Source organism: Stegostoma tigrinum, chromosome 7 (assembly GCF_030684315.1).
Source record: "Stegostoma tigrinum isolate sSteTig4 chromosome 7, sSteTig4.hap1, whole genome shotgun sequence".
NCBI classification, from domain to species: domain Eukaryota; kingdom Metazoa; phylum Chordata; class Chondrichthyes; order Orectolobiformes; family Stegostomatidae; genus Stegostoma; species Stegostoma tigrinum.
The window spans coordinates 91,640,750-91,659,458 of NC_081360.1; the positions used below are offsets into that span (position 1 = coordinate 91,640,750).

The 18,709-nt window shown below is 43.6% G+C and overlaps 1 protein-coding gene across 3 annotated transcripts in view; it reads left to right on the plus strand.

The window, feature by feature from the left end:
• Window positions 1-18,709, plus strand: part of LOC125454282 (contactin-associated protein-like 5) — an 821,154-nt gene that overhangs the window by 582,425 nt on the left and 220,020 nt on the right. The window lies entirely within an intron of this gene.

Sequence of the window (18,709 nt, forward strand, 5' to 3'; positions counted from 1 at the left end):
AATTGAAGCTGCACAGGTGTAGCCAGCTCTCATCGACCAGGTTTTCTATTTTTTTATTAGTTTTTAGGTATAGCTTTAAGCAGAAGCTATTAGGGTCTCAAAAGAGTTGGAAACTTCAGTGAATGTCTCCTAGCTGTTACTCTCTCTGGATTTCCTCATGATACATTTTCCTCCTGGATTGGAGAACTGCATGTGAGAATCTGTGCCTCGATTTTCCTTTTTTGCCAAGGGGTGTGTTTGTGAGATGTTACTATATTAGAACAGTTGATTAATAATAGTTACCATATCTAATTTTCTGTTAAGTTTCCAATAGAGTAAAGTTATTCAAAATTCCTCTTTCTTTGGTTGTATTTTAACCACAGTGTTTAAATAAATTGTGTTTTGCTTTAGTCAAGTAGTTTGATCAGCTGCATTGCATTGGCAACAGATATTTTACATTTGCCTTTAAATTATGAAAAAGTTGGTGCCCGTGCTATATTCTAAAAATATTTTGATGGGAGCTGATCTGATCCACAAAACGTTTAATAGAAAGAATGTTGAGGCCTCAACTTTACGTCACTCCTGTATATAATATCTAGGTAATGCAGCAACTTGGACTCTGATTGAACTACAACACAAATTATTTCCTATGGCATTGTCTTATGGTTTGATACCAATGACAGCAAAATAAATCAAATGGCACCAGTGTTGAAAGTTTGATGCAGAGCTGTTTTTCAACTCATTCCAAAGGCATTCATTCAAATCAAAACGCTGTTGAATGAGTGGCAACAGATCCCCATTATCTCACTAGAGTGACTGTCTACTTCTGTAAGTTGATAAGATGAACTTTACTAAGATAACAAAGTGTGAAGCTGGACGAACACAGCAGGCCAAGCAGCATCTTAGGAGCACAAAAGCTGATGTTTCGGGCCTAGACCCGTCATCGGAGAGGGGGTTGAGGAGACGGAACTGGAACAAATAGGGAGAGAGTGGGAGGCGGACCGAAGATGGATAGAGGAGAAGATAGGTGGAGAGGAAAGTATAGGTGGTGTGGTGGGGAGGGGATAGGTCAGTCCGGGGAGAACGGACAGGTCAAGGAGGCGGGATGAGGTTAGTAGGTGGGAAATGGAGGTGTGGCTTGAGGTGGAAGGAGGGCATAGGTGAGAGGAAGAATAGGTTAGGGAGGCGGGAATGAGCTGGGCTGGTTTTGGGATGCAGTGGGGGGAGGGGACAAACTGGGCTGGTTTAGGGATGCAGTAGGGGAAGGGGAGATTTTGAAACTGGTGAAGTCCACATTGATACCATTAGGCTGCAGGGTTCCCAGGCGGAATATGAGTTGCTGTTCCTGCAACCTTCGGGTGGCATCATTGTGGCACTGCAGGAGGCCCATGATGGACATGTCATCTAGAGAATGGAATGGGGAGTGGCAATGGTTTGCGACTGGGAGGTGCAGTTGTTTGTTGCGAACTGAGCGGAGGTGTTCTGCAAAGTGGTCTCCAAGCCTCCGCTTGATTTCCACAATGTAGAGGAAGCCACACCGGGTAGAGTGGATACAGTATACCACATTGGCAGATGTGCAGGTGAACCTCTGCTTAATGTGGAATGTCATCTTGGGGCCTGGGATAGGGGTGAGGGAGGAGGTGTGGGGGCAAGTGTAGCATTTCCTGCGGTTGCAGGGGAAGGTGCCGGGTGTGGTGGGGTTGGAGGGCAGTGTGGAGTGAACAAGGGAGTCACGGAGAGCGTGGTCTCTCCGGAAAGCAGACAGGGGTGGGGATGGAAAAATGTCTTGGGTGGTGGGGTCGGATTGTAAATGACGGAAGTGTCAGAGGATGATGCGTTGTATCCGGAGGTTGGTAGGGTGGTGTGTGAGAATGAGGGGGATCCTCTTAGGGCAGTTGTGGCGGGGGCGGGGTGTGAGGGATGTGTTGCGGGAAATACGGGAGACGCGGTCAAGGGCGTTCTCGATCACTGTGGGGGGAAAGTTGCGATCCTTGAAGAACTTGGACATCTGGGATGTGCGGGAGTGGAATGTCTTATCGTGGGAGCCGATGCGGCGGAGGCGGAGGAAGTGGGAATAGGGGATGGAATTTTTGCAGGAGGGTGGGTGGGAGGAGGTGTATTCTAGGTAGCTGTGGGAGTCGGTGGGCTTGAAATGGACATCAGTTACAAGCTGGTTGCCTGAAATGGAGACTGAGAGGTCCAGGAAGGTGAGGGATGTGTTGGAGATGGCCAGGTGAACTGAAGGTTGGGGTGGAAGGTGTTGGTGAAGTGATGTACTGTACGAGCTCCTCTGGGGAGCAAGAGGCGGCGCCGATACAGTCATCAATGTACCGGAGGAAGAGGTGGGGTTTGGGGCCTGTGTAAGTGCGGAAGAGGGACTGTTCCACGTAACCTACAAAGAGGCAGGCATAGCTGGGGCCCATGTGGGTGCCCATGGCCACCCCCTTAGTCTGTAGGAAGTGGGAGGAGTCAAAAGAGAAGTTGTTGAGTGTGAGGATGAGTTCAGCTAGGCGGATGAGAGTGTCAGTAGAGGGGGACTAGTCGGGCCTGCGGGACAGGAAGAAGCGGAGGGCCTTGAGGCCATCTGCATGCGGAATGCTGGTGTATAGGGACTGGACGTCCATGGTGAATATGAGGTGTTGGGGGCCAGGGAATTGGAAGTCCTGGAGGAGGTGGAGGGCGTGGGTGGTGTCACGGACGTAGGTGGGGAGTTCCTGGACCAAAGGGGAGAAAATGGAGTCCAGATAGGTGGAGATGAGTTCGGTGGGGCAGGAGCAGGCAGAGACGATGGGTCGACCAGGGCAGGCAGTTTTGTGGATTTTGGGAAGGAGATAGAAACGGGCCGTGCGGGGTTGGGGAACAATGAGGTTGGAGGCTGAGGGTGGGAGGTCCCCTGAGGTGATGAGGTCGTGAATGGTGTTGGAGATGATGGTTTGGTGCTCGGGTGTGGGGTCATGATCGAGGGGGCGGTAGGAGGTGGTGTCGGAGAGTTGGCGTCTCCAGATAGGTGGAGATGAGTTCGGTGGGGCAGGAGCAGGAAGCTCGTACAGTTCATCCACTTCACCAACACCTTCCACCCCAACCTTCAGTTCACCTGGGCCATCTCCAGCACATCCCTCACCTTCCTGGACCTCTCAGTCTCCATCTCAGGCAACCAGCTTGTAACTGATGTCCATTTTTTGCCCACCGACTCCCACAGCTACCTAGAATACACCTGCTCCCACCCACCCTCCTGCAAAAATTCCATCCCCTTTCCTCATTCCTCCGCCTCCGCCGCATCTGCTCCCACGATAAGACATTCCACTCCCGCACATCCCAGATGTCCAAGTTCTTCAAGGACCGCAACGTTCCCCCCACAGTGATCGAGAACGCCCTTGACCGCGTCTCCCGTATTTCCCGCAACACATCCCTCACACTCCGCCCCCGCCACAACCGCCCTAAGAGGATCCCCCTCGTTCTCACACACCACCCTACCAACCTCCGGATACAACGCATCATCCTCTGACACTTTCGCCATTTACAATCCGACCCCACTACCCAAGACATTTTTCCATCTCCACCCCTGTCTGCTTTCCGGAGAGACCACTCTCTCCGTGACTCCCTTGTTCGCTCCACACTGCCCTCCAAACCCACCACACCCGGCACCTTCCCCTGCAACCGCAGGAAATGCTACACTTGCCCCCACACCTCCTCCCTCACCCCTATCCCAGGCCCCAAGATGACATTCCACATTAAGCAGAGGTTCACCACGTCTGCCAATGTGGTATACTGCATCCACTCTACCCATTGTGGCTTCCTCTACATTGTGGAAACCAAGCGGAGGCTTGGAGACCGCTTTGCAGAACACCTCCGCTCAGTTCGCAACCAACAACTGCACCTCCCAGTCGCAAACCATTTCCACTCCCCCTCCCATTCTCTAGATGACATGTCCATCATGGGCCTCCTGCAGTGCCACAATGATGCCACCCGAAGGTTGCAGGAACAGCAACTCATATTCCGCCTGGGAACCCTGCAGCCTAATGGTATCAATGTGGACTTCACCAGTTTCAAAATCTCCCCTTCCCCTACTGCATCCCTAAAGCAGCCCAGCTTGTCCCCTCCCCCCACTGCACCACACAACCAGCCCAGCTCTACCCCCCCACCCACTGCATCCCAAAACCAGTCCAACCTGTCTCTCCCTCCCTCACCGGTTCTTCCTCTCACCCATCCCTTCCTCCCACCCCAAGCCGCACCCCCATCTACCTACTCACCTCATCCCACCTCCTTGACCTGTCCGTCTTCCCTGGACTGACCTATCCCCTCCCTACCTCCCACCTATACTCTCTCCACCTATCTTCTTTACTCTCCATCTTCGGTCCGCCTCCAACTCTCTCCCTATTTATTCCAGTTCCCTCTCCCCATCCCCCTCTCTGATGAAGGGTCTAGGCCCGAAACATCAGCTTTTGTGGTCCTGAGATGCTGCTTGGCCTGCTGTGTTCATCCAGCCTCACATTTTATTATCTTGGAATTCTCCAGCATCTGCAGTTCCCATTATCTCTAACCAAGTCTCATGTTGTTTTTGTTCATTCACGTCTTGTTTTCAGCATGGATTATAAAAACAGTGCACAAGAGAAGGAACTGACTAATTAATTTATTCTGAGGAAGGGTCACCAGACTCTGTTTTCTCCTTCACAGATGCTGCCAGACCTGCTGAGATTTTCCAGCAACTTTGTTTTTGTTCCTGATCTGCAGTTCTTTTGATTTTTATTAATTTACTTCCTGCAACTGTAGTGACCATAAAGAACCACATTTGAGCTGAACCACACGAAATGCGTGAGAAACTAAAACATATCAGTTGATATTGTAGAGAAAGAAATGGAGGCTAGATAATGCAGGGAAATAATTGTTGATGTTTTAAAAAAAGTAGTTCACATCACAGAAGAGAGAGAGAAGATTTTGAAGCTTGTGAAGTCCTCATTGATAGCCTACCACGTCCCAAAACCAGCCCAGCTCGTCCCTGCCTCCCTAACCTGTCCTTCCACCTATCCCCTCCTCCCACCTCAGGCCCCACCCCCATCTCCTACCTACTAACCTCCTCTCGCCCCGTTGACCTGTTCGTCCTCCCTGGACTGAGCTGTCTCCTCCCTACCTCGCCAGCTACATGCAGCTTTACTGGCTCCATCCCCGCCTCTTTGACCGGTCTGTCTCCTCTCCACCTCCCTTCTCCTCTATCCATCTTCTATCCTCCTCCCCCTCTCTCCCTATTTATTATAGAACTTCCTCCCCCTCCTCCATTTCTGAAGAAGGGTCTAGGCCAGAAATGTCAGCCTTCCTGCTCCTATGATGAGCCTGCTGTGTTCACCCAGCTCTACACCTTGTTATTCGGGATAGCCAGAATAGTTTTATGCAAGGAAAATCGTGTCTCAGAAACTTGATTAAGTTTTTTGAGAAAGTTACCAAAAAGAGTTATGATGGCAGTACAGTAGATGTTGGTTACTTGGAATTTTGTAAAGCCTTTGATTAGGTTCCAGACTAAACTTTAATTAATAAAGTTATGTAGATTGAGGGTGAGCATGCCAGTTGGTTACATAATTGGCTTAATGGCAGGACACAGAGAGTGGTGGTGGAGGGTTGTTTTTCAGACTGGTGGCCTCTGACCAGCTGTGTTCTGCAGGGGTTGATGCTGGGTCCTCTTTTGTTTGTCAGTTATATAAATGATATGTATGAAAATACAGGAGACATGGTTAGTAAGTTTGTGGACAATATCTAAATTGATGGTATAGTAGACAGTGAAGAAGGTTCTCTAAGAATGCAAAGGGATCTTAATCAGATGAGTCAATGGACTGAAAAAGCACAGATGGAGCTCCATTTAGATAAATGTGAGGTACAGGATTTTAGAACAACAGACAGGGGTAGGACTTATACAATTAATAATAGGGTCTTGAGCAGTGTTGTAAAGCAGAGGGACCAATGGGTTCAGATACATATTTCTTTGAATTTTGTGTCACATACAGAGAGAGTCATGCACTTAGTACTCTTGCTTTCATTGCTCATTCCTTTGATTATATGAGTGGGGAAGTTATGGTGAGGTTATGCAGAACATTAGTGAGGCCTCTTCTGTAGTACTGTGTCCAGTTCTGGTCAGCCAATTGTAGAAACAATAATATTAAGCTGGAGAGGGTTCAGAAGAGATTTACCATGATGTTGTCAAGTATGGAAGATATGAGTTATAAAGGAAGGCTGGGTAGGTTGGATCTTTTTCACTGGAGCACAGGAGGTTGAGACATGACCTTGTAGAAGTTTATAAAATCATGAGGAGTATAGGTAGGGTTAATGGTAGGTGTCCTTTCCCTAGGATAGGAGATTTAAAGACCGGGGGCACATTTTTAAGTGAGAAGAGAGAGCTTTTAAAAAGACAGGAGTGACAATTTTTTGACTCACAGGATGGTTCACGTGTGGAATGAGCTTCCCGAAAAAGTGGTGGATGTGAGCACAATTACAACGTTTAAAATTTAAGGCTTTTAGGAAAGTACATGAATGGGAAAGGTTTGAACGGATATGGGCCAGGAACAGGCAGGTGGGACTAGTTTAGTTTGGGAATATGTTCAGCATAGGCTGTTTAAGATCGAAGGGTCTGTTTACGTGCTGTATGACTCCGTAAGAGTTCTTCAATCCTATTTCAGAATGATAATATGTTCAATGACCATAATTAGGGCTGCGGTAGTTCCACTACAATTGGCTTCCATTCCATAAGGAGAGAGAAAAATGGTAAAGGCTTGCATTTATGGGGTGTAATTATATAAGGCTATCAGACAGTTATTAGCATGCCTATTTCTGAACCAAAAGGCCCTTAATTTTAAGTCTAACTCCAGAGGCTCATGTGCCAATATCAAGTGTAATACTCCAGTGCAGTAGCAAAGTAGTGCTGAACTGCAGGAGGTGTCATCTTCTAGGTGAGACATTAAACTAATGCCCACACAGGTGAATGTAAAAGATCCGATAGCTCTAATTGGAGGAAGAGTGGGAGACAATAGTCAATAGTCAAGTCCTTCAATTAACATCGTTATCTTGAAATAGTGTGTTCCAGCTTTCTTGCTATGCACAAATTGACTACTACGCTTCCTTCTTGACAGGAAGCCAAATATTTTAACTTTCCAGCAGGTTCGTCTTTCAGATGAAATGTTCTGCCTTCTCGTTGTCCAGATCTGACCAACAATCACATGGCATTATTTCGAAGGAGAGTAAGAACGTTCTCCCTGTTGTATTTGTTGTTACACATCTATCAACCAACAAAAGGGTCTAGGACCGAAATGTCAGCTTTTGTGCTCCTGAGATGCTGCTTGGCCTGCTGTGTTCATCCAGCTCCACACTTTGTTATCTTGGGTTCTCCAGCATCTGCAGTTCCCATTATCTCTCCTCAAGTCATATGACTTCATTCTTGTTTATAGGAGCTGGCTGTGCCCAGTTAGGCAGCCATGGCTTCTACATGATAACAGTCAGTGGTGCTGTTGTTGCAGAGGTAATCTGGAATTCCAGACTAAAACTAAACTCAACATGGCCCTACCAGGCCAATCTCTCATTAGTGCTGATTAAACCTAATGTTCACCATGCTTCAGACAAGGGGAGATGTTGGGAGAAAGTGTCCATTGTCGTAACCTCAGCCATTGCAGGAATTGAATCAATACTGTTGGTATTCTTCGGCATTATAAACCAAGGAATAGCAAGAACTACAGATGCTGGGAGTCAAAGTCAATACAGTGCTGAGCTGGAGGAACACATCAGGCGAGGCAGCGTCAGAGAAGCAAGAAAGACTCCGATGAAGGTGTTGAAACAGTGACTTTCCTATTTCTCTGATGCTGCCTGACCTGCTGTGTTTCTACAGCTCAGCACTGTATTGGCATTACAAACCAGCCACTTAGTCAACCAGACGAACTGACCACCGCATCTAATGTTCTGGGGACAGGTGTTTGAATCCCCCATAGTAAATGGTGATATTTGAATTCAATAAAAATCTTGGATTCGAGGCTAATGCAATGTGACCCTCTAACTATTGTTATAAAATCCCAACTGGTTTACAAATTTCCATTTTACAACAAATTTGCCATCCTTACCAAGACTGGTCTACATGTGACTCCGGATTCCTCCCAAAATCCAAAGATGTGCAGGCTAGGTGAATTGGCCATAGTGTCCAGGCTGTGCAAACTAGGTGGATTAGCCTTGCGATGTGCGGGGTTACAAGCAAAGGGTAGGGGATTGGTCTGGGTGGGAGACTGAGAGAGTTCTGAGGAAGGGTCACCGGACCCAAAACGTTAACTCTGTTTTCTCCTCCACCGAGGCTGCCAGACCTGCTGAGATTTTCCAGCAACTTTATTGTTATGGGAGACTTCTTGGAGGGTGCATGTGAACTCGATGAGCCAAATGGTCTGCTTCCACAGTGTAGGAATTCTATGATTCCACATACTTCAATCTAGAGCAAGTGGGAAAATTGGGCTAGAATTGGATGAGCCTGGTGCTATAGTGATGTAGTAATGAGTTAGTAAATTGAGCTTGAGGTGCTAGTGTGAAAAATACCCTGTACCTCATGGAAAGAAGTTTTCCATGACTTTTGATGAAAATGGTGCCTAATTTCTGGTAGGACTTACTGAGGGAGCTAAACTTATTCAATGTGTTAACCAAGATTCTTCCCCTGAAGCAATAATCTCCAGATGCTGATTGTAATAAAATAAGCAGCACCAGAAAATAGCAGTCTGACAAGAGATTTACACAGGCAAGGGTTTCAGATTTGTTTCTCAATTTAACTTTAAAATTTCCCTGTACATACTGGCTCCAATAAAGCACATTTTCTATCTTGATCAAGCTACAGACAAATTGTTTTCCGTTGTCCTACCTATGTCCCATGCCACTTTACAAACTAGCCATGCCCAATCTTAATTAACATTGGCTTATAAGCTCAAGGAAACCATTTTTACGAAACATTTAATCAGGTGACAGTTACAGAATGTATCATGAGCACCTACGCAACTATCAGTATGCAGACTTTGCCTAAGGTTGTCTTGACTCACTTTAAACGGCTGAGTTTCTGAATTATTTGAGCTTGGTTGCAATTTGAAAGGTTTGTATTGAAAGGAGCATCCTTGAATGAGGCACTGACTGTTCGGAGAAGTAAAAAGAGCAGAATGATTCCTCCCCAGTCTGGGTCTGCATTCTCCCAAAGGAACACGGGTCTTCTTTAAGATTCAATCGATATGCTTATATCCCAGCATAAGTAGAAATAATGGGATGCTACCGACCCCTCCAAGTCACTAGGAGCAATATTGCCATAGTGGTAATGCCACTGGATAATTGATCCATGAGTTCAAATCCGACTGGTGCAGCTCATGGACTTTAAATTACATCAATTACATCTGGAATGAAAAACTTGTCACAGTAATGTTGGGCATGAACTGTGATTTGTTGATTGAAAACTTGGTTCATGAATGCCCTTTAGGCAAATGAAACCTTACCTGCTCTGACTTAAATGTCAAAGATAATGTGAGATTTGTCGTCAGCAGGAGTTGTTGAACACTACAATGTACAGAAAGTATGAGACGACATCTCATCTGGAGTTGCAGTGACCCTAGATCCAGTTTATAAAATCACTACAGTGTGGAAGCAAGCGATATGGCCTCTCAAGTCCACACTGCCCCTCCAAAGAACAGCCCACCAAGGCCTAGCCCATGCCACGGCGTTTCTCATGGCTAATCCATGCATCTCATACATTCCTGGACACTACAGGGAATTTAACATGGCCAATCCAACCAACCTGCATGTCTTTGGACTGTAGGAGGCAACCAGATCACCTGGAGGAAACCCACACAGACATGGGGATAATATGCAAACTCTACATAGACAGTCACCCAAGGGTGGAATTGAACCCAGGCTCTTGGCACTATGAGGCAGCAGTGATGACCACTGAGCTACAATGCTACACACACAATCTGACATTACTACGCTAAAGTTCCTTTTGCATGCGATTAGTAGCTCTCTCTAAAATAAGCATCTAATTCCATTTACAACTCCTCTCAAGTTCTTTTATCAATTTTCTATTTATAATTAATACTTAATCATGAATATTTAACTCTTTTCACCCCTTCATCCCCACACAAACCTCTTTTGAATGAATTAATCTCCAACAGCATATTTTGGTTCTCTCAGAAAAAAGGTATCAGTTACGTCTGCTCTCCTGTTGTTTCCTTGTGATGCAAAACAATGATGGAATGAAATGGCATCTTCTGATGACTGCTGACTCTTGGGCTCAACACTCATGAAGACTTGAAGGTAACAGCAGCGAAGACCAATTCAGGAAAAAAAAACTGACTCAAGGCAGAACACTCTGAGGACTCACAACCTTTCAAAAAGAAACACACCGAGCGCTAAAATTCTCACTGTCCTCTCCTGTTTTTCTTTGTGACCAAGGGATAAATTTAACAGACAATGATATCTTAGGCACTCCAGGAGAAAATAGGACAGCAAATCATTGACAAGAGGTAAACTGCCAGGCCCAAGATCAATAGGAAATTCCCATGGAATCATTTAGTTTGTAGACTTATTTCAAAGTTCAACCTCACTGCTGCAGATGAATGTCATCATTAATCTTATAACAAAGCAAAGAACTGTGGATGTTTGAAATCTGAAACAGAAGCAGAAATTGACAGAGAAACTCAGCAGGTCTGCAATGTCTATTTAGAGAAAACCAGAGTTAATGTTTCAAGTCCAGGGCTGCTTCTTCTGAAGAAGGGCTACCGAAACCGAAATGTAAACTTTGTTCTCTCTCTGCAGGCGTTGCCTGACCTGTAGAGCTTGTCCAGTGATTTCTGTTTGTGTTTCGTTGTTAACAATGTCTTGCTGTACATCCTTCCCAAAAATAATTTTAAATTACTTTCCTTGTCATTTATCATAATATCTGCACATCAGAATTTAACCTGTGGTCCAGTGGTGATCTGGAGAGTTGAAATCCATTCATGGACATGCCACAAGGCCCAGGAAGAATTTATCCTGCCCTCTGTATCTTATTCTGTTGGGGTCCCACAGACTGTTGTCATATGTAAATGGTTATGCAGCTTTGTCTTGGAAGTTACAATTCTCAATAAACTGTTTGAGTCCCTCTGGTGGGGTTCCTTCATGCCTTGTTTCATTGCACGCTTGCTGTTGGTGGATTTTCTGATTACTCATTTCCTGTACATCTCAGCAATTACACTTAATTCTTTGTAATGTTTTAGTAACTGTAGCTAATTGATTTTCCTTCTTGTCTTTTTTTCCTGCCACATACCCTGTCATGGGCATTTGCCTGCATTCTTTCAACTTTTGTACAGATTTACTAGCTCTCAGGCTTGGAATCTAGATGGGCCTGAACTCTGCGGTACACTGACTGTTACTGCTGTTGAGTTTTTTCTCAGGTATCTCTGTAGCCTCTACACTCAGGGTGGGACTATGCTGTGCAGAAGGCTGGATCTGTTGTGAGGGTGAGTGATCCCATGGGAGACCTGTGGATCCAGACACGCATGCTCGTCCTGAATTCCAAAGCTAAAGGGCAAACGCGTTTTGATATTTCTCTGAATTGCCTTAAAAGTTTCTCAAATAATTATTCTTGACAATACTGGACTGCCAAGCTCTTGATTTCTTTGATTTGTCACCGGGGAACTGTCCATCATGTTCTCTCCTTGTGAAAGAACTAAACTGTTCCTTTCATTCATCGCTCTTTGTTGTCATCAGTGCCTCAATTCACTTTTTTTTAACTAGGTTATGGATCTATATAACTACACATATACATAGGATGGATAGACTGTGTGCTAAAGGACAAATTTATCAAACTTGTTGCATTTGTCCCTTGTGTTGCCATGTCAACTCTTGTTGAATATTAATTATATCCCACACCTCCTCATTCGATAAAGCTACATGGACAATCTTTGAGGTAGGAGTTTTTTTTTCAAATATCTCATTTTGAATTGCCATGTATGTGCTTTTGAATAAATCTTAGACTAATTTGCATGCTGTAGGGTGCCCTGTTAATTCTTCATGAAAAATAAATGCATTCATTTGGAAGTGCATTTAATATAAATTGAGTCTCACAAAAAATACTTGAGTGAATCAATTTTCATGCTGGCCTGTGACCAGCAGGTCCACTCCTTTTTAACATTTGTATCAGTAACTTACGTGTGAATATAGGTGGCATGATTAGTAAATTTGCAGATAACGCCAGGAGAGAGTTCATTCTTGAATAAAACATACTGACAGTTTTTGAACTAGTAACATGCACAAAACATTTTTTAATGACATAATTCAAGGGTTTGATTGTACAGTGTATATTTTAAGATTAGGAGCACCATGATGAAAATGAATAGGGAATCGATGAAGTGTAGGTACAGCTACACTTGTTAGCAATAATGGTTTAAAGAGTGATTTATATGTCTTTGTGTGGAAGCCTTTGAATTGAACATGATTGAAGAATAGCTTACTTTTTATTGACTTGTAAAACTTAAAGTGAACAGATTCTCCCACTTGAAAGCATTTATTTACCTTTAGAATACTGAAGGGACTTGACAGGGTAATTGCTGAGAGGATGTTTCCACTCAAGAGAGAATCTCGGAGCAAAGGGCATGGGGGAATTTCTTCTCTCAGAGGTTTGTGAATCTCTGGAACTCCTTGTTACAGAGAGATGTAGGTGCAGAGTCATCTTGTATATTTAATGCTGAGAAAGATAGATAGGTACTTGATCAGTAAGAATATGAAAGGTTATGGGGAAAAGGCCGGAAAGCAGCAATGAGGAGTGTTGGATCAGCCATGATCCTATTGAATAGCAGGGAAGGCTCAATGTGCCAAGCAGCCTACTCCTGCTCTTATTTCTTATGCTCTTTGCAGTCTTTAGTTCAGTTCACACATACATGAACGTAGGTTAATTATTCTGAAAGATTGGAATTTGAATATTGTTGAAGAGATATATTCACCAAAAATATTTTCCAGCAGTATAAATTATTAATTTTCTTTGAAATTAATCTTTATTGCTTTTGCCCTGTAAAGATGTCTCGCTTTTAGCATTATTCAAGGGATTGGGAAGGATTTTTTTGCTATGCTTTACTGGTTTAATGGCTTAAAGGTCAATAAATCCCCAATACCTGATCAGGTGTTTCCCAGAACTCTGTGGGAAGCTAGGGAAGAAATTGCTGAGCTCCTTGCTGAGATATTTGTATCGTTGACAGATATGGGCGAGGCACCCAAAGACTGGAGGTTGGCTGATGTGGCTCCATTATTTAAGAAAGACTGTTAGGAAAAGCCAGGGAGCCATAGACCAGTGAGCCTTATGTCAATGATGAGTAAGTTGTTGGAGGGACAAGATTTACATGCATTTGGAAAGGCAAGGACTGATTAGAGATAGGCGACAAGGCTTTGTGTGTGGGAAGTCGTGTCTCACTTACTTGAGTGAGTATTTTTGAAGAGTTGACAAAGAGGATTGATGAAAGAAGCCCATATGATAATGTTACGCATCATAGATTGTTAATAAGGTTAGATCCTGTGGGATCTGGGGGAACTAGCCAATTGATTATGAAATTGGTTTGAAGGTAGAAGACCTGTGTGGTTTGCTTTTTGGATTGGAGGCCTATGACCAGCAGGTCCACTCCTTTTTATCATTTACATAAATAATTTGCATGTGAATAAAGGTGGCATGATTAGTAAGTTTGTAGATAACACCAAAATCGGTGGTGTAGTGGACGGCAAAGATGATTATCTCACTTTACTTTGGGACCTTGACCTGATGGGCCAGTGGGCTGAGGAGAGGCAAAAGGAGTTTAACTGAGATAAATATAGGTGTTGCATTTTGGTAAGGCAATCCAGGGCCGGATTTATACAACTAATGAAAGCGCCCTGGGGAGTGTTGCTGAACAAAGAGATCTATGGGTGCAGATACACATTTATTTGAAAGTGGCGTTGCAGGTAGGACAGGGTGGTGAAGAAGGCATTTGGTATACTTGCCTTCATTGGCCAGAACACTGAGCATTGGATTTGGAATGTCATGTTGCAGCTATACAAGACATTAGTGAGGCTACTATTAGGATACCTCATATAATTCTGATCATCCTACTATATAAAGGATATTGTTAAACTTGAAAGGGTTCAGAAAAGATTTATAAGGTTGTTACTAGGACTGGAAGATTTGAGTTATAGGGAGAGTATGAATAGAGTCATAGACCGTAGAAACAAACTCTTCGGTCAACAAGCCCATGCTGACTATCATCCCAAACTAAACTTGTCTCATCTGTCTGTGCTTGGCCCATATCTCAGCAAGCATTTCTTATGTGTGTACTTATCCGAATTTCTTTGAAATGGTGTAACTGTACCCACATTCACGACTTCCTCTGGATGTTCGTTCTACACACAAACTGCTGTCTGTGTAAAACAATTTGTCCCCCATGCCTTTTTTAAAACCTTTCTCCTCTCGCATTAAAAATATGCCCGCTAGTCTTGAAATCTCGCATCCTAGGGAAAAGTCACCTGCAATTCACCTTATCTATTCTCATTATTTTATAAACCTCTGTTAGGTCATCTCTCAACCTCCTTTGTCCAGTGAAAAAAGCCCAAGCTTATCCATCCTCTCCCAAAAATTCAAACCTTCTACTCCTGGCAACAGCCTGGTAAACCTTGTTGACTTTTTCTGATTACCTTGAATTTTTTGAAGTGCCCAGCTATAATCTTCCTAGACTGGGGCTGTTTTTTAACCTGGAGCATCGGAGGCTGAGGAGTGACCTTATAGAGGTTTATAAAATCATGACAGGCGTGGATAGGTTGAATAGTCAGGGTCATTTTCCTAGGGTGGGAGATTCCAAAACTAGTGGGCTTAGATTTAAGGTGAGAGGGGAAAGATTAAAAAAGAACCTGAGAAGTAACTTTCTCATGCATGGAGCATGCACGATATTTTACTTTCGCCTGGCTTTTTAACGCTGGCTGCTTTATGGATCAGACGCTGTAGCAATGCTTAAACAAAATACTTTTTACAAAGAGGGAGCCTCATCAATGGAGCATCCTATTAGAAAAAACTATAGGAATATATGAACTAGGAGCATAACTGTGACACTTTGTCCTTCGGGACTACCCTGCCCTTCAACATAATCATAGCTGATCCAGTGGAGATCTTAATTCCACTTTCCTGTCTGCACTTATCCCATCTCTGTCAGGAATGTGTCTCATTCAGCCTTGAATTATGTGTAAAAACTCCACCTCCACTCCCTTATTGTAAAAGAAGTTCACATTCTGATGACCCTCTGAGGAAAATACAATCTCAAGCTGAAAAGGGACACCTTGTATTCTTAAACTATGTCTTATAGTTTTAATCCAACCCAAAAGTGAAGCATGCTCTGGGTACCCACCCTTTCCAATCCTCTCAACATTTTATATTGTTCAATAAAATTACCTCATATTCTTCTGAACTCCCATGAGTTTACACCTAACATGTTCAACTTTTCTTTCTAAGATAACCATTTCAACCCAGAATGACAAGTGAATATTCCCTGAATTGCTCCGAAAGAATTATATCAGTTTTCCAAAAAGGAGACCAAGACTACAGATTCTCAATGGTACACACTTTTTCTACTGATCAGCAGTAACACAGGGACTGAATGTTTCTGGATATGGTGCTAATTACAGTATATCCTTTGGCCTGGATGATGTCAAACCATGTTACATGGTCACCATCGAGATACCTGTTTCATTTTAGTTTTGGATGAAGAGTCAGTGGACTGCTTTGCCCCCACAGCTGCTGCCAGACCTGTTAGGTTTCTCCAGCAATTTCTGGGTTTTTTTTGTTTCATCTCCAACATCCACAGTTCCTTGTTTCATTTTACCCTGGACATTAGCCCGGAGTTCAGGATTACTAGTCCATGGATATTACCACGATGGCACTGCATCCCTCATAACGCCACTTAAGTGACTTAATAGGCCTGAGGATGGACAAGCTAATGAGCACTTTATTCACCCTCCATGTTATCAGTCCCTGGTGGGTATAGGTGGGAAGGCAGCTCATCAAAACCAGGCAGCTTAGGCCATTTGTAAAATGACAAAAGAAGATTTACATGACCTTCAGTCTGTCCTTTCCCTCCTCCACATTCAGATTAGCAACTCCCACCTCAGCCAGCAGAGTAGCTAAGCTGTGGGTGTTGTATGGTTTCCTTTTTTTAACCATTCATTTGTGGGATGTGGGCATTTACTGGCTGGCCAGCATTTATTGCCCGTCCCTCCCTGCCCTTTGAGAAGGTGGTGGTGACCTGGCTTCTTGAACCACTGAAGCCCACCTGCTTGCGCATGTTGACCCCGATTCCTATTTGGCCAATCCTTTAAGATACATCTGGAACAGATAATGTAAGATTGGAGCATGGAACTGGTCCTCAAATAAGCTTCCCATCTCTGCAATGAAAAGCAGCACCGCTTCTCAGTTGTCTATATTATTTTCTTTCCCAGTAACTTATATTCCCACACTACCATTGTTTTATTTGGTATGTTTTTCCACCCTCAGTTTGCCTGCAACAGCAGATCCAACCACTTACCATCATGTGACTATCTGACTTCAAAATGCTTTCCTTGCTAATTTCCCACTCACTAAACTTTATAAATCTAAAACAGTTTCCTCTGCAGTAATCCTCAACAGCCAGTCCTAATTGAGTTCCAGGATGAATACACTATCCGCAAAAACAATTCAGCAAGGTACAATTATGTGAATTCAGTTAATATTTTCCTTACTTACTGTGCGAAGGCTGTTAATAACTATCCAATTAAAAGAATAACATATTAGGATACGTTATTCCCTTCAAAAAAGTCTTTTATGATGCCGTATTACCAGCTGAGCCGAACAAACTTTCAGCTGAGGGGTCTCATAGTTTTTCCCATTGGATTTTCCAATACATAGTTCCTTGAATTACTTGACTCCCTGCTGGGGGAGAAACATCTCCTTTCTGGGAACCTACAGGAAGCTCTTCGCTCAAATCCTTATCCCAGCAATAACCAGCCTGGGTTTCTGACCTCTTGGCAATGATACGATACCCCAGATGCACCACCTAAGTAGCAAAAATCATCTCTTTGCAACATCTAATCAATCATAAATATTATTAAGGCAGTGATAGATTCTTGATCACCAAGGAGATGCAAGATTATCAGGGATATGCAGAAATGCAAATTTGAGGTTAAAATCAAATCTTATTGAATGGCAGTGTCGGCTCGAAGGCCTGAGTGGTCTACCCTTGAGTGTATGATTATGTGCTGTCCCCTGTTGAAGATGCACATCTCAGTGGGATCAATGGTAGGCACTGTGGATGGATGTCTTCTTGAACAAGGGCTGGGATATGCCTGATTGAGCCTTCTCAGGGATTTGGTTTTGTATACATAAGACCATAAGAAATCAGATCAGGAGTAGGCCATTCAGCTCTTTGAGCCTGCTCCACCATTCAATAGGACTATGACTGACCCAACATTCCGAATATCCACTTTCCTGCCTCTTCCACAAAACCCTTGTTTTTCCGAGTGATCAAGCCTTAAGAATGCATGAAACTCTTCCCCCATAGCTCTCTGTGGCAAGGAACTCCAAGGACTCACAACCTTTTGAGAGGTGAAATTTCTCCTCTTCTCAGTCTTAAAGTGGAACCCTTAAAGTCTGTGACAAAATGGCCTAATCCTAGAATCTTCCACAAGGGGAAATATCTTCTCGGCATTCATCCTTTCAAGCCCTTTAAAAATCCAGAATGTTTCAATGAGATTACCTATCATTCATCTAAATTCCAGTGAGTAAAGTCTGAACTGGTTTAGCGTTTGCTCCGCAGGCAATCTTTCCATTACAGGGATCATTCTAGTAAATCTCCTCTGAACTGCCTCCAAAGAAATGCTATCTTTCCTGAAATAAGGGGAACAAGACATTTTATTCATTCATGGTGTTAATGGCAAGTCCAACTTTTATTGCCTATCCCTAACTGCTTAGAGGGCAGTTAAGAGTCAAACACATTACCGTGTGTTTGAACTCACATGTAGAGACACAACCAGGTAAGAATGAAAGCTTTCTTCCCGAAAGGACATTTGCACATCAGATGGCTTTTCAATTCAAACATGCAACAACAGATTAATTGTCATCATTAGACTCTTAAACCCATATTTGTTGAATGTTTGAATTAAACTCTATCATGACAGGATTTGAACCTTGGTCTGCAAAATGTTATCTGGGTCTCACTAGTACTAACTGATAGAGTTGACAAGGGGAAGCCAGTCAATATAGTATATTTGGACTTTCAGAAAGTGTTTGACAAAATCCCATAGAAAAGGTGAATGTGTACGGTTAAAGCACAAGGGATTAAGGCAAGTATATTGAGATGGATAGGAGATTGGTTAGCAGAGAGGAAGCAAGGGATAGGACTTAATGGGTCATTTTCAAACTGGCAGGCAGTAACTAGTGGGGTGGACAGGGATTGGTGCTGGGGCGCTAGCTATTTATAATATATATTAATAATTTGGATGAGGGAACAAAATGTAACATCTCCAAGTTTGCAGATGATATCAAGTTGGGTGGGAGGATAAACTGTGATGAGGATACAAGAATTCTTCAGCAAGGTCTGGACAGATTAGGTGAGTGGGTAAATCTATGGCAGATGCAGTATAATTTATTTAAATGTGAGGTTATTCACATTGGAAGCAAAAACAAGAAGGCAGGTCACTACCTGAATGGCTGTAAATTTGGAGAAGAGAG